The sequence below is a fragment of the Phyllobates terribilis genome, unplaced genomic scaffold, assembly GCF_046119375.1.
Source record: "Phyllobates terribilis strain yellow unplaced genomic scaffold, ASM4611937v1 Scaffold_726__1_contigs__length_752350, whole genome shotgun sequence".
In the NCBI taxonomy this organism is placed as follows: Eukaryota; Metazoa; Chordata; class Amphibia; order Anura; family Dendrobatidae; genus Phyllobates; species Phyllobates terribilis.
The window spans coordinates 701,588-717,657 of NW_027363486.1; the positions used below are offsets into that span (position 1 = coordinate 701,588).

General features: G+C 42.7%; 1 pseudogene; it reads left to right on the forward strand.

The window, feature by feature from the left end:
• Positions 1–16,070, forward strand: part of LOC141236830 (uncharacterized) — a 363,062-nt pseudogene that overhangs the window by 313,464 nt on the left and 33,528 nt on the right.

The window sequence follows — 16,070 nt, forward strand, 5'->3', positions numbered from 1 at the left end:
ACTCATTAAAAGCTACAGGAAGCGACTAGAGGCTGTTATTTTTGCAAAAGGAGGATCTACTAAATATTAATGTCACTTTTCTGGTGAGGTGCCCATACTTATGCACCTGTCAAATTTTGTTTGAATGCAGATTGCACATTTTCTGTTAGTACAATAAACCTAATTTCAAGGCAGAAACATTACTGTGTCCAACAGTTATTACATATATCAAACTGAAATAGCTGTTGCAAAAACACCAATTTTTATAAAACATTAAGCTTAAGATTAATAGGGGTGCCCAAACTTTTTCATATAACTGTATTTATTAAATGTCAGAAATGTATTCTATAACAGATGAAAATAAACAATTAAGATGGAAAATTTACATTTTTCATATAGTTGCATAATAATTCTGGACACAGATATTCTGCTAAGACAACACCTCACTTTTACTTTCTTAAATATTCAGGTTTCAGGTTTATTACCCTTTGGATTGACCAACAGCACTGGAGATGTTAAGGCTGTGTGCCCACAATGCGTTTTTTAAGCATTTCCGCAGTGGCAAAAATGCTGCAGAAACGCTTAAAAAACGCATGGTAGAAGGCCTGCCATGTTCCCCAATGATAATCCGCATGTGCTGTGCACATGCTGCGGAAATTTCCGCTGCGGATTATCATTGCGGAATAAAATGCAGCACTACCAATTATTTTGCGGAAGCGCTGCGTTTTCGCTGCCATTGACTTGCATTGGAACGCATGTATTCCGCTTCACTAGATAAGCACATGTGTTCAATGTGCAGATGGTACCCGGGTGTGGTGGACAGGAGACTCTCCTCCGGACCCGGGTACCATAGTACCTGTGAAAAAAAGAATAAAATAAAAAATAAATGTTATACTTACCTTCTGACGGCCCCCGCTGCGCTCGTCCTCCCATGCCGCCAACTCACGGTGGACTGGAGGACCTGCGCTGACATCATAGTCATGTGACGACAGGTCCTTCAGTGTACCGCGATCTGCCTGCAGCCAGGACGGAGCGAAGCAAGACTGCGGGGCCATCAGAAGGTAAGTATAGATTTATTTTACCATTCTTTCGGTCACACTATATAAATCCATGCCATTTGCATGGATTTATATAGTGTGACCAAGTTGTCAAGCACTTTCCAAGTGATGCTAAAATCGCCTGGAAAGCGCTTGGCAACCCGCATGCGGAAATGCATGTGAAGAAAGCTTCACATCCGCTTGTCCCTGGCAGGAAAAACGCATGTACAATCCGCATGTACAATCCACATGTACAATCCGCATGCGTTTTTTCTGCTAGGGAGATGCAGAAATGCTCAGGAAAAATCCGGAGCATTTCTGCATCGTGGGCACATAACCTAAATAATAAAAGTAATGATCAAAAATAGAAATTTCCTAATAATTGTGCACACAGTGTAGAGTAGCCGGTGGAGATAGAAGCACTTTCCAGAACTTCTCGTGGAGTGATGAGATGTGTACAAATAAACCATTAACATATTTTATTGGCTGTACAAAGACTGGTGCGTTCTTTATATTGTTAAATTACCTGAATTATTTTATAACTTCCGTAATCCCAACGGATAGTGTGGCACCCCTGCGGGTTCAGTCGCCACAGAGGTACTGCTTCTCACCCAGAGGTGTGGTATCTCACTCTCAGGTAAGATACAAAATGAGGGGTCGCTCAGTGTAAAAATGGGTGCTCAGAGGTAATGTAAAGTCTAATAATATGGAAGAAAACCTCGGCACACCATTGGAAAAATAGGATATGGACAATGCAGATTGTGCAAAAAGAATATAGTTTATTCAGCCGTCCTTTTAATAGTCCAAAAAATTGTTATACACAAACATATACCATCCTTTAGTTATTCATAGTCCAAGAATATTGTGATCAAGCATTCACTCTCAGGTAAGAATGGAGTGCTGCCCGGGACCCTAACACCTGCATCCAACACACCACTCCAGGCCAGCAGGGGGGGGGGGCAAGATGTCTCTGGTTCTTGCTGCGCCACTTCCCTTGGCTGGAGTGGAGGAGAACCAAGTGAGGGGGAACCATGTAGTGGGTGTGGGTGGAGGACGTAGATTAGGGGAGCACTTCAGTAGCTGTATAAAAAGGGGAGCCATCTTAGAAAGACAGTTCAGTCAGAGGAGGAGAGTGTGTGGAGCAGAGGCTCTGCAGCAGTTCTGCTCCGGAGGCGGGCCTAGTGAGAGGCCCAGAACTGAGAGAGAAGAAAGAGAGAGAGGGAAGAGGAGCGGGAGCAGGAGAAAGGCTCCAGGAACAGAAGAAGGGATCCCAGGGGTACGGGAAGTGCTGGAATCCACCCGTACGCACGAATCTGCCAGGCGGTGAAGGGATCAAGCCGCAGAGGGGACCGGCCCCTTAACTAGTGGAGAATTACAAAGCTCAGCTAGGAACCGGAGGCTGCTATACTTGCAATGTGCAGTGGCCACATCTGCAATTATATCGCCGAGAAGGGGGCCACAGAGGGTCCAGGGGACTGCAGGTCGCCCGACAAGACCCGAGGCTACTGGATTGGGACACTGATTGCGAGGCGCAGGGCAGGAGGGTGAGAGCCAGTGCAGGAAGACGACTGAGAAAGGCACACAGAAGGGGGTCCCGTTAAGTGCTCCTGAATTATCTGGGGGATTGCTGAACCCCTGCTTGGTGAACGCAGCGCGACGTGGGAGGCTGTAAGCTGGACAGTGCAACCTGAGGAACTTAAGAACTGTGAGTAAACTTGGAAGACTGCACCCCACTGTCTCTGTGATTATTGCTGCTCCATCAACCCCTGCACTACAGCGCCCAGCATAACCTATAACATCAACACTGCCCTGGAGCTAAGCTCTACCTGTGGAGAGCCACAACATCCCTGCTGCAGTAACATCAGCTCCAGAGGACCTGCTCCGCAGCGGCAGCTCCTTTAGCCGCATTCCACAAGTGGCGTCATGAACTTTGTACATAAATCCCCTGTAAATATTCCCTTATTGAATGACCGCCCTGGGTCACCGCCACTGTGACATCTCCCATAGCAACAACTGGCCCGGCACCGAGTACCCCACGGCCCAGGGGGCGCGTCAATAGCACATCGGTATCTCTGTATGACCTGAAGATGTATAATGTGCTCTACCACATTATTGCTTTATACCGGCATCATAATGCTATTAATTTTTTTTATTACACAGAATTTTATATATTTTACACCAACTCATCTTCAATCCACTCAGATTCCCACAATATGAGATACTAATAATTTATCTATATAATTTTCCTAGAGAAGAATGGATAGAGACAGAAAGAAGATGGTGGAGAGGATATTACACCTCACCCTAGAGATCCTCTTCCGGCTTACTGGAGAGGTGAGAGATTCTGATGACGTCACATTACATCATTCTTATCTACAGATGGACAGAACTGGAGAGGTGAGGACTCCGGAAATGTCTGGAGGGAGATTTATTAATGTGTCTCTCCATAACCAGGATTACACTGTAGTGAAGAAGACCTCTAGTGAGCGCTGTCAGGTCCATGTGTCTGAGGGATGGGAAAGACCCATAAGCCCAATCACGGGGCTTCCACCTCACCCCCTGATACATGAGGACATCAATGACCAGAAGATCCTAGAACTCACCTACAAGATGATTGAGCTGCTGACTGGAGAGGTGACACTGCTGGGAATGCTGGGACATTATACAGTAAGGCTATGAAGGGATCGGGGGGATGACGGTATCATTGTATGTGTCAGGTTCCTATAAGGTGTCAGGATGTCGCTGTCTATTTCTCCATGGAGGAGTGGGAGTATTTAGAAGAACATAAAGATCTGTACAGGGACATCATGATGGAGGTTCCCCAGCCCCTCACATCACCAGGTAATAGACAGGACTAAATACACACGGCCCATAATTATCTGTATGTAAAGAACGAATTCAGTCCCTGTATGTGTTTCCTCCAGATCTATCCGGTAAGAGGATAACACCAGAGAGATGTCCCCGTCCTCTTCTTCCACAGGACTGTAAACAAGAAGACCCCAATGTTCCTCAGGATCATCAGGTAGATGGAGAGAAGGTGTCATGAGATCTCCCCTATGATGTGTAGACGGCTGTGAAGGTCTTGTGTTCAGTCTTGTTTTATCCACCAGTATTATATGTTTTATACTTGTGTAATGATAACGGTGGAGATGGCAGGATTAGAGCTGATCATAGATGTGACTTCTCCGTCTGTGACTTTTACAATATTTTTTTCAGGGTGAAGATCTGACCCATATTAATACTACAGAGACATATGTGAGGGGTGATGAGCGGTGTAAAGAGGAGATTCCTACATATGACTACCCAGGTGAGTAGTAACCGCTAAATGCAGAGAAGTCACGGATTCTTCTCAATCACCGGCTGTGGCTGCTTTATCGGTGGTGTAGTCCAGCCATGTTATAATCGTGTGATCACCATTTTACCTCTAGACCAAAACATTTTCCGCCATCCAAAAATGTTCACATTACTTTGTGTAATTGTGAAAGAACTTTTCTGTAGAACTTACAACCTGGAGGATCCACCTACCCCCTGGGATTAGTAGACGCTGACCATTACCTGCCCAGATCTGTAAACTACAAAGCCAAATTACATCGTACGTAGAATGTGCTGACAAGTGAGAAAATTACTTGAAGACAAATTATGATGGGCCTGTAAGAGAAAGCGGAGGGTAATGATGCTGTCGGCTTCCTAGATCCCTGTTATCTTATTGGATGAATCTACCTTCTCTCCCTTCTGTGCTGCTGAATGTCCTCATATGGTCCCTACAAGACCAGGTCCAGTCTTTCTGGCCAAACTTCACTTTTATGATCGACAACATTAAATGTGCAGTGAGGCCAAGTGTGAATATCTGTACAATAACAACAGAGTTTCCCTTTATCCTGACTTTTCAATTTCTTTTAAAACCAACTAACTTCAAACAGGATTGTGATAAACTATACAGAAAACATTACACCTGAGCCATGATATATCTCTAAGCTGTGCGTGGCTGATGGCTGTAATATACATTTATTCACGTCTGCAGGAGATGTGTTGGCTCCAGCCCTGGTTTCATGGATTCACTCCGCGTCATAAATTCCATTATGTTTTCAATCCTAAGGAATTCAGATTACTGCACAATCTCTCCTGAAATGGGGGCGCTAATGCTTTCTCTACTCTTCTGGTCAGGACTCATAGTAGCTCCAATGGTCCACCATAAATGAGTGCCACTCCGATTTAGTGTTGGAGCTCTCCCCTGATAAATACGTTGTTAGGGGTGTAACATATCTTTTATTCTGTATTTTTTTCCAGGTTCATTTTGTATGATAGCTTTATTGTGGTGGGATCGGCCTGACTCACTTATGTGTCTCTGTAACTCCCTGGTAGTCTTTAAAAGTAGGTCTCCATTACCTCTTCCCAATGCCCGAGGTCTATATTTAAGACACCTCAGCTCTGCACTATTAGAAAAAGTTCTCTTTCAATGTCTAATATTTTTTCTTGAAAGTCATCTCACAGAAAATATTGGCCGTTATCATAGTTTAAATAATGAAGAACCACCGAGTCCCATACTATAATTCCCAATACCCACAGTTTCAAGTGGACCCTAAAAACCCATTTCTTTAGACTGGCGTATCGCCTCCACACACTATCTGTCCATCCCAGTTGTCCGTCTCAGTTTTCCCCCATATTAAAATCTTCTTCAATTTCAGGTTCATACCAATCATGCACATAATAGCCTCGGTCAGGACTGCACACATACTGGCAGGCGACCAGTCCATGTATTATTTATCCTATTTAGTATATCAAGGCTGCATTATATAATATATGTACATTCTACCTTTTGTGTCTCCCCCATTTCCTCATAGACTGTAAACTTGCGAGCAGGACCCTCACTCCTTTCGATATGAGATATGCTTATTCTGTATTGTCTGTCTAAGTCCCCCCTAAAATTTGTAAAGTGCTGCGGAATATGTTGGCGCTTTAAAAATAAACATTATTATTATTATAATTACCCCAGAGAGGTTTCACCACTAGTTACTCACTACTTACTGATGGAGACTGTTGAGTTTGATCATTTCAGTAGATGTGTTATTGTCTATACTCACAGTTTTTGACTACAGCAGTTAGTGCCCAAAATACTCTGATTTAACCCCTTCCTGCAGCCAGTTTTCTGTTCCTAATCAGGAACCATTTTCAATTCTGACGTGTGTCACTTTATGTGGTGATAACTTTGAGATTCTTCACAAAGGATAATAGGAAACAAATGGACCTTACAAATTATTTTCAATCTTTTCTTGAATCCGACAATCCCCTGTATACGGTTGTACATTACTGTCTGGGCACATGGCAGGTTAAGAAGGGAAGGAGCGCCATTTAGCTATTTGAATGCAGATCGTGCTGGGATAGTTTGCAGACACAATGTATTGGGGCCACTGTTCATGGTCACCTGGCAGCTCAAAAGATGGTCACCATGAACAGGCTTGGTGCTATCTACTCCATTTTCCAGATCCCAGGGATTGTCTTGCTCATCACCCTTTAAACCCAAGAAGAATAGTCAGGTAGCCGGGTCAGAACCAGGAGGGCAGAGAAAATACAAAATCAGAAGACACAAGAGTAGTCAGTAAATGGGCCGAGGTCACAACAGAAACAAATACACAAGCCGGGAGCTGAGCACAGAGGACTGAACCAGAGGAGAACAAGGCTGTATCTGGCAGCTTCCGGCAATATGCTTCCAGCTTTAGTAGGGTGCGGTGCTTTCCAAATGGCTGAAGCAGGGAGCAGATTACTCCAGCTGGACAGCACACACACCCATACTGCCAGACTGGATGGTACTACAGGTCCCAGGCACCCTAATCTTAGTGGCTGGACAGAGCCTGCACCGCCCAGAGCTTCTGGTTCTGACATCTCCTCCATCACCAGCGCCGCCTGCAGGATGAATAAGGCGGCTCCTGGTGAGAGAATCAGACGTTGCAGGAGCAGATCCCAGAGGAGATGGGACCCACCATTTACAGAAGCCCTAATATGACAAAATGGCAGAAAACCAGAGCAGTAGAAATCCCCATAAAGTGGCTCCATTTTGGAAATTATAACCCTCAGTGAAATAATCTATAGGAGTAGTGACTATTTTGACTCCACAGGCACTTTCCGGAAATTAGCACGCAGTGGATGATGAAGAGTGAAAATTACAAATATATCATTTCATTACCCAACACATAGTGCCCAGATTGTGCTCCAGGAGACACACACCATCAATTAAGTGGGTTCTTCTCACTATAGTAATGCCAAATACATGGATGCTAAATGTGGTTTGGGCGCACTGCAAGGCTCAGAACGAGGGGTAGATTTGACTTTGGGAGAGCGGATATTGCTGGATTGGTTTATTGATGAGTAGAAGTTTTTATTGGTATAATTTTCACCTACATAATATTTTTTGATGGCTTCTTATTCCATATTTTGGAGGCAGAATGAACAAACAGTTCAACACTACGATCCACTAGTTTATTCTATGAGGTTTTCTATTAGACTGTGAACTGTCATTCTGTCAATAACTTGTCATTTCTACCAACAATTTTAAGTAGAAATGTTCAAAAATATAAATTTCAAGGATATTTTATTCAAAGTTAATAATTGTGTTTTTTTTCTTGGCAGATGACTGTACCAGAAGATCAGAGGGACAGGAGATTTTTAAATCGGATGATCTTGAGATCCCACAGGATACAATTGAAGTGAATGCCATTACTCCAGATATACCATCATCCCTTCACAGCAAAGATCTGTCATCTGATCATTTGAAACAGATCCTGTCTTCTGATTCATTACCGACTACTAAGGAAAGTCAAAATAAAAAAATAAGCATTAAAAAACGAACTGCTCCTAAAGCAAAGAAGACATTTTCAGAAAATGGAAATAGTTTTACCCTCGAAAAGTCTATTCTTAAACATCAAAAAATTCACACAGTGGACAATAGATTTTTTTGTTCCAAATGTGGGAGATGTTTTAACCAGAAATCAGATTTTGTGAAGCACCAGAAAACCCACACAGGGGAGAAGCCTTTTTCATGTTCAGAATGTGGGAAATGTTTTAACCATAAATCAGCTTTGGTTAAGCACCAGAGAACCCACACAGGGGAGAAGCCTTTTTCATGTTCAGAATGTGGAAAATATTTTAATCGTAAAATGATTCTTGATAGCCACAAGAGAACTCACACAGGGGAGAAGCCTTTTTCATGTTCAGAATGTGGGAAATATTTTAACCGGAAATCAGCTGTTGTTATACACCTGAGAACCCACACAGGGGAGAAGCCTTTTTCATGTTCAGAATGTGGGAAATTTTTTAGCCATAAATCAGTTTTGGTTAACCACCAGAGAACCCACACAGGTGAGAAGCCTTTTTCATGTTCAGAATGTGGGAAATGTTTTAACCATAAATCAGCTTTGGTTAATCACCAGAGAACCCACACAGGGGAGAAGCCTTTTTCGTGTTCAGAATGTGGGAAATGTTTTATCCAGAAATCAACTTTGGTTAATCACCAGAGAATTCACACAGGGGAGAAGCCTTTTTCATGTTCAGAATGTGGGAAATGTTTTAACCAGAAATCAGATTTGATTAAGCACCAGAGAACCCACACAGGGGAGAAGCCTTTTTCCTAATCTTTTTCTTTTTAATCCAATACTTTTTTTTTTTTTTTACAAAACAAGAAACCAGTACATACAATAATAAAATAACATACCATAGGGATGACATACATGCATCTGTCCTATATATCCTTTCAGCTTGCCCATTACCGTCTGATAACTTGCAGTCACTATATCTTACAATTAACATTCCACATTCTTGAAATCTCTTATATAACCATAATATTGTAATAAACATTATAATCCTATACACATATAGGTGTGCTATATTACCCATACCACATGTATATTGGAATTCCTTAACATTACAATGAAACATTAGACCTCACCAATACCCCCTTCTCCCATAAGTCATTGTCTCTCCAACAATAACCCCCTTGATGGCATTCCAGGTTTATCCAACCATAAGCCCCATATTTTCTCAAATGTATTCATTGAGTTTCGTTTTTTATATACCCCTTTTTCTAATCTGATAATATTATTTATTCTATTTTTGAGTTCACTAATTTCTGGAGGTGAAGGGTTAATCCATTTGGATGCAATATGTTTCCCAGCTTGAAATAAAATATGCAGCATCTGAAACAACGTATACTGGAAGCCTGTGCTAGCATTTCTTCTGCGGTGTTGCTATCAGTGTGTCAAGAGTGGGAGAAGAGGGTTGCATTGACAATCCAACACAATGGGCAGCACTTTGAACACATTTTATAAGATGTCATAAACTTGTAAAAAACTCATGAAAGAATAAAGTTACGTTAAAACTAAGCACACCATTGTTTTTCTTATGAAATTCTCAATAAGTTTGATGTGTCACATGACCCTCTTCCCATTGAAAAAAATAAAGTTGGATCCAAAATGGCAGACTTCAAAATGGCCACCATGGTCACCACCCATCTGGAAAAGTTTTCCCCCTCCCATATACTAATGTGCCACAGACAGGAAGTTGATATCACCAACCATTCCCATTTAATTTAGGTGTATCCATATAAAAGGCCCACCCTGTATTTATCAGTAAATCGTCAGCACAGAGTGAAAATCATTCGTCTAAGATACCATATTTAAAGCCTACAATATCCGGACTAGCACTCAACATACAGGCCACAAGTTCAATGGCCATCGCGGAAAGGAGGGGAGACAGGGGGCATCCCTGCTGTGTGCCCCTCCCCAACGCGATTGGAGCAGATAAGAGACCGTTAGTTCTTATTTTAGTCTGAGGTCCCGAGTACAAAACCTGTATGTGTGGCACCCCAGGGGTCTGGTTTTCCACAGTAATGTAATGTTATGTCTGAGAGCAGGTGGGAGGTCCTTTGGTCAGGGATCCTGTGCATGCCACACCTCCTGCCCAGTCTTGGGAGGGGAAGAACTTCCCCTGTATAAACCCGGGGCTGAGGCAGGGTGAGTCAGACAAGTGGAGTAGAGACAAGAAGCAGCATAGGAAACAGCAGAGTTACAAGGAGTCAGGGGCTGGCAGCTGCAGAGCTCGCCCTGACTAAGAAGACTTCTTTCCGGACCCGGAGTCCGAGGCTGTGGGGACTAACTCCTACCCAGCAGCAGAATCCGTCAGGCAGGGGATTTCAGGTCCTCTGGCCCAGAAGCCCGAAGGCACGGTCACACGCGTGGGACCAGCACCGCCATCGTGGAGCGGAAGCCATTAGAAGGCCCCGAGTCACCGGCCATACGGGTGAGCACCACACGGTACACTCAGGGACGTGGGCTACTTACATCAGCTTCTAGCAAGGTAGCCAGAAGAGTACAGTCAGTTTGGGAGGCCTACAACTACGCCTGGCCAGGGGAGATCCCATCTGCTCAAGGACTGACCAGGCCCCGTTCGCTAGCAAGTACTCCGGGAGGGTCTATCGTTGTTACCAGTAAAGACCCTGAACTACACCGTACCGTCTCTGAGTGGTTCCTGCTACCCCCATCATCCACGTCGGCTGCCCTGAGACCATACCCCTCCCGTTGGGGGTTATACTATCACGCTGCATAATCCTACCATCGGCCTCAGCGGTCTGCCCCGCAGCAGCAGCTCCCTGGCTGCACTCAACGGGTGGCGTAGTCATCAACTATTTACTACTAGTAGACTGCCGTCCAGTTTGACTCCCTGGGCACGGACCGGGTCACCGCCACGAGACTACAACCCTCCACGGATCCGGCTCCGGGTAAGCTCCCGCGTGCGCACCGCAGTGCGACACAGGCCCAGGGGCGCGTCATATGTATGATAGGAATTTGGGACCGACCCCAAACCTTTTCAGAACCTCCCACAGGTATTTCCATTCTACGCCATTGAATACTTTAGCCGCATCGAGAGAAAGAAAGAATGAATAGCTTTATGTCCTATTATTACATCTGATTTCTGAATATTCAAAAAAAGCCTTATAATAAATTCATTGCTGTGAACCAGTTTGGCATAAATCCTGATTGATCCTGATGAATAATCACTGTAATAATGTGAAATAATCTATTTGCCAGGGCCTTTGCAATAATTTTAGTGTCTACCGATAGAAGAAAAATGGGACGATATGACAGCATAGATTTTGGCATGTGACCTGATTCTAATGCTTCATTAAAAGTATCTAATAGTTTAGGGATTAGGAGATCCTTATATTTTTTAAAAAATTCACATAGCAGTCGATCAGAGCCGGTGCCTTTTCATTACCAAGGGACTGTAATGCATCCTCAAGGTCAGACATTGTCAGTGGATTTCCTAGGAGCTACTTTCCTCTTTAAACTTAGGTAATTTTATATCCTCAAGAAACAATCCAAGTTCGTCCTCATTACCTCTAAATCTTGATTCATAAATATTAGAATAGTAAGTATGAAAGGCATTTAGCACATTGTTTCCTGATGTGGCGTCTCCATTTTCCGTAATCAACTGAGTGACATCAGATGGACCCTCTTTTATTTATTTTTATTTATTTATTATTTATGTCTTGTGTTTTATGTACGGTACAAAGAAGATGCCCCACATTTTCCCCTGTTCAAAATATTTTTGCTTTGTAAAGAACTGCTTGTTTTCTGCCTTCGAGATAAGATGATCATGAAATAATTTCTGAGCTGCTTCCAGCTCTTGGCCATTACCATCTGACGGGTTTAGGGTGTATTGCACCTCAGCCTGTTGCACCCCATTTGGGAGATCTTGTGTGAATTCTTTAATTTTATCTTTGTATCTAATAATATCTCTTATAAGTGTTCCTCTTACATCGGCCTCCATGGCCTCCCATAGTTTTATTATTATTATTAACTTTTTTTTAACATTTTATTGGTTTTATTGTAAAGATAATTCAAAACACATCCAAACATAAACACAAGAAAAAATCAATCCAAATGGGTCTTGCTGTTGATTCTTGAGCTTTCAGCCATATGCTGTGACATAGACCAATCCTTCCTTTCTAATTTGTTCTTATTCTCCTCCTCCTTCCTTTCCCTGATCTACATGCTATTGATTATTAATCTTTGTCTAATCATTTCACACCTTTATGCAAGTTGGTTTCTCATTATGTTCTAATATCTATTACTTTTCCCAATAGATTCTTATGTATCAGACAATATTTGCAGAATCATCTGTTGAGTCTTGTAGGAGTTTTCTTAGGGATCCACTCAATTTCTCAGTGTGACACCAAACAGAGTTAACAAACGGCGTTACAATATGTGATTTCTTCTTGATTACAGTGTTTTCCAATAAAAGTTTTTCCATTTCACAAATTATTTGCTCGTGAGTTTCTTATTTTTTCCTGCTTCTATTCTTTCTAGATAATAGATTTTTTAATTGTGAGATGAAATCCTGTAAAGTCGGGATTGAAGGTTCCAACCAGCAGCCTAGTAACATACGCTTTGCCAATAGAACCAAAACATAGAATAATGGAGGGATCTTAAACTGAGAACTTCCTTCTTTCGTTTTCTCTCTAGGCCAGTAGTGAAACAATATCATCATAAGAGGGAGTTGTGTTGTAAAGTTCCACATTTCTTTAACGCAATATAGAATAGCCTCCCAAAAGATTCGTAGTTTTGGACACAGCCAAAGTCCATGTAATAAGTCCGTAGAAGGGGTTTTACATTTAGGACAATAAGTAATTCTATCAGGTTTAAGAGGCGTTTTTGGGATATCAAAGGCGTGTCTTGCTTTATAAATGATCTTAAATTGGGTTTCCCTCCACAACTCATTAGTTATTGCTTTACAGGTTTTTCCCGAACCTTCTCTTATCTTAACTCCAATGGCTTGATCGTTTCAATTTTTTTTCAGTGTTTGAAAAAAATTTCAGGATTTACTCCCAACATCACATCTCTCATTGCATTGTATAAGAAAGAGATAGATGATGACGTCCTCGTGGCCCTCACTAAGCTATCAAAGTCATTAGTAGTAATTTCTAGGGAGGTGTCTTTCAGGTGACTCATGATAGAGCGTCTAATTTGTTCCAATTGTAATGTCTGATTCGGGCTTAGATGAAATTTCTCAATCCACTTATCCATCTTGATTTTTGATGTTGATCCCTCGTTTATTTAAAAAAATTCTATCAGATCCTCTTTTAAAGAATTACCCACAAACATTAGCCATTATGGATTCAATCATCACGGGCATTTCATTGCCCCCTCTATTCCCCCTGTTCTCAATTGCACACATATCGGAGAATGGTCTGAGATTCCCCCGGGTAAATATTTCACTTTGTGAATTAACGGATTCAGAGATTCTGTTCCAATTGCCAAGTCAGTCCTTGACAAGGAATGGTGTGACATTGAGTAGCATGAATATTGTCTAATTAAAGGATTTCTCTGTCTCCAAATATCCACATACTCCATTTCTGAAAATAATCTAGCCATCCCCTTATAGGAGACCGAGTCAGGGATGTTACCCGTATGCAGCCTATCCCAATGTGGGTGGAAATAATTATTGAAATCTCCCACCAACAAAACTGGAGTCGTAGGAGAGTCCAAGGTAAAGTATAATATTTTTTTTAATAATTGTATCCTTACATGGAGGAGGTTTATATAAAGCTACCAAAATTATTTGAATTCTGTATACAGTATATAGCCTCATATACCAATATACCGCCCTTCAGTATCCAATGAAGTTTTAAATGGGATTGATTTATAAATCAAAACAGATACCCCTCTGGCTGAGAAGAAAAGTCTGAATGAAAAACATGGCCTAACCACAACCTATTAATTTGTTTTGTTTCATAGGTCAAATGTGTTTCCAACAAGCAGACAATAGCTGGTTGGTATTGATATAGCCAAGTATATACAGCACACCTCTTAGTTTGGTCTCCCATGCCCCGCACATTCCACGCTATAATATTTACAAAGAAAAAACTGGAAGTCTGAACTGAAACGTAAATTGATGTGCATGCAAAGTGTAAATGCATGTTCACGTAAGGCCACTAGACAGAGAAAAACCAAAAACAAGCAAAATACCCAAATAACTGGAAGCAAATGGATATAATATTTACAAGCTTAGCCATATGTGCGCAGGGAAACAGAATAACCAGTAGACCGTTTTGAGCTGTTCCTCCACCCTCCCTTCTTTTTTGCATGCACCCCTTTTTAACACATAACATAAATAACTTCTAACATTGCAATACAACCAATCAAACATTACAGACATTTCTCCCTGGAGGGGAGATTGGGAGCCTTTATAAGTCCAAAACCTGACTTAAAAAGAAAAGCTCTTCTTCAAAACCTTTTCAGAGATTCCCGCGGTCCATATCAAATGGCATCAAGATTTAAAAGCCACCAAAGCAAAAGTGTTGATGTTTATGGAGGTCCGGATTTAGCCGCTCTCAATGTAGCTTCGCTGATGTCCAGCCATTGTGTAGTTTCCCGGGGAGGTTCATGGATGAGCCCCTTTCCTGAGACTACGATCCTCAGGTGTGCCGGATACATCACAGAATATGGGAGTAGTAAGTCTCGCAGCCTTTTCTTTACAGATGTAAATTGTGCTCTCCGTTTCTGCACTTCAGCAGAGAAGTCAGGAAAGATGGCCACCTTTGGTCTTCGATAAGTTAGGACAGTCACATGATTGTAGCTCTGTATTGCAGTAACTTCAATACAAAAGGCCTTGGTGGAGCTCCTGGTGGAGAGGGTCTGAAAGGTATCCTATGAGCACATTCTATTGCCAACATAGGAGACAGGGCCTCTCTTCCAAACTCGTCCCTGAACCAGGTCTCCATAAATTCAACCAGGTTTTTGCCTTCAGCTCTTCTAGGACTCCTATAAGGAGTAGATTGTTTCTACGGAGTCTGTTCTCCAAGTCATCCAATCCGTTTTATTAAGCAGAGTAATCAGATTTTGCTTGTATGTTTTCATATCCTTTTGCATCTTAGACAAGATCCTCAATATTACTAATTCTGCCCTCTGTTTCTTAAATTCTTTCAAACGCCCTTTGAATATCTCTCCTTATAGATGACATATCTTCCTTCATAAATCCCATATGGGTGGTAACGCTGGTCAGGGACTTGTTGGACCTATTGACCACAGATAGCACATCCCTCATGGTGGGTTCCTGATCTGTGGTATGCTCTAGGTTTACTGCCGGAGCCAATTAAATTCCTTCACTTTATACCCAGGAAAGTTGCTGCTGAATTTTTTGCTGCGTCATCTGCTCTTTATCAGGAGCACATGATTCTCCTTGTTCCTCCTGTTCCTCCCCCGGCTGACCTATAGGAGAATCCTCTATGGCCGCCACTGTCACCCGGGCAAAGTGTCTCGGACGAGATGCAGCCTCTGACATCTTATCTCCCTGTTGGGCAGGCTGTCCTCCTTGCCAGTGCGGCTCTTTTGACGGGTCATTCTCCTCGGGGGCCCCAGATATGAACTCCTCACAGGTACCGCAGTGTGTTAGGAGGTAGGATCAGCGGTATAAGGCTGAGTTCACACGATGCGTTTTTCATGCGTTTCCGCGGCATTTTTGCAGTTGCGTAAACGCCGCGGAAACGCATTAAAAACGCATGGTAGAAGGGAAGCAATGTTCCCCAATTGAAATCCGCATGTGCTGTGCCCATGATGCGGATTTTTCCGCAGCGTAAACGCTGCGGTCAAAAATCCGCAGCATGTCAATTAATTTTGCGGAAACGCTGCTCTTTTGCCGCCATTGACTTGCATTAGACCGCATGGAATCCGCATCACTGTATATGTTGATGCGCTTTTCATGCGGTCTAATGTGCGGATGGTACCCGGGTGTGGATAAGAGGACTCGCATCCAGACCCAGGTACCATTAAAAGAAAAAGAATAAAATAAAAAATATATATATTCTCACCTTCTGACGGCCCGCGCTGCGTCCTGCCGGCTTCCCGCGCACTTCGCGGTTGAATGAAGGACCTTCGCTGACGTCAGAGTCATGTGACGGGTCACGTGACGCTGACGTCGGCAGGTCCTAAAGTCTTCACTGCTGGCAGCCGGGACCGAGCGAAGCAGAACACCGGGGGCCATCAGAGGGTAAAGTATATATTTATT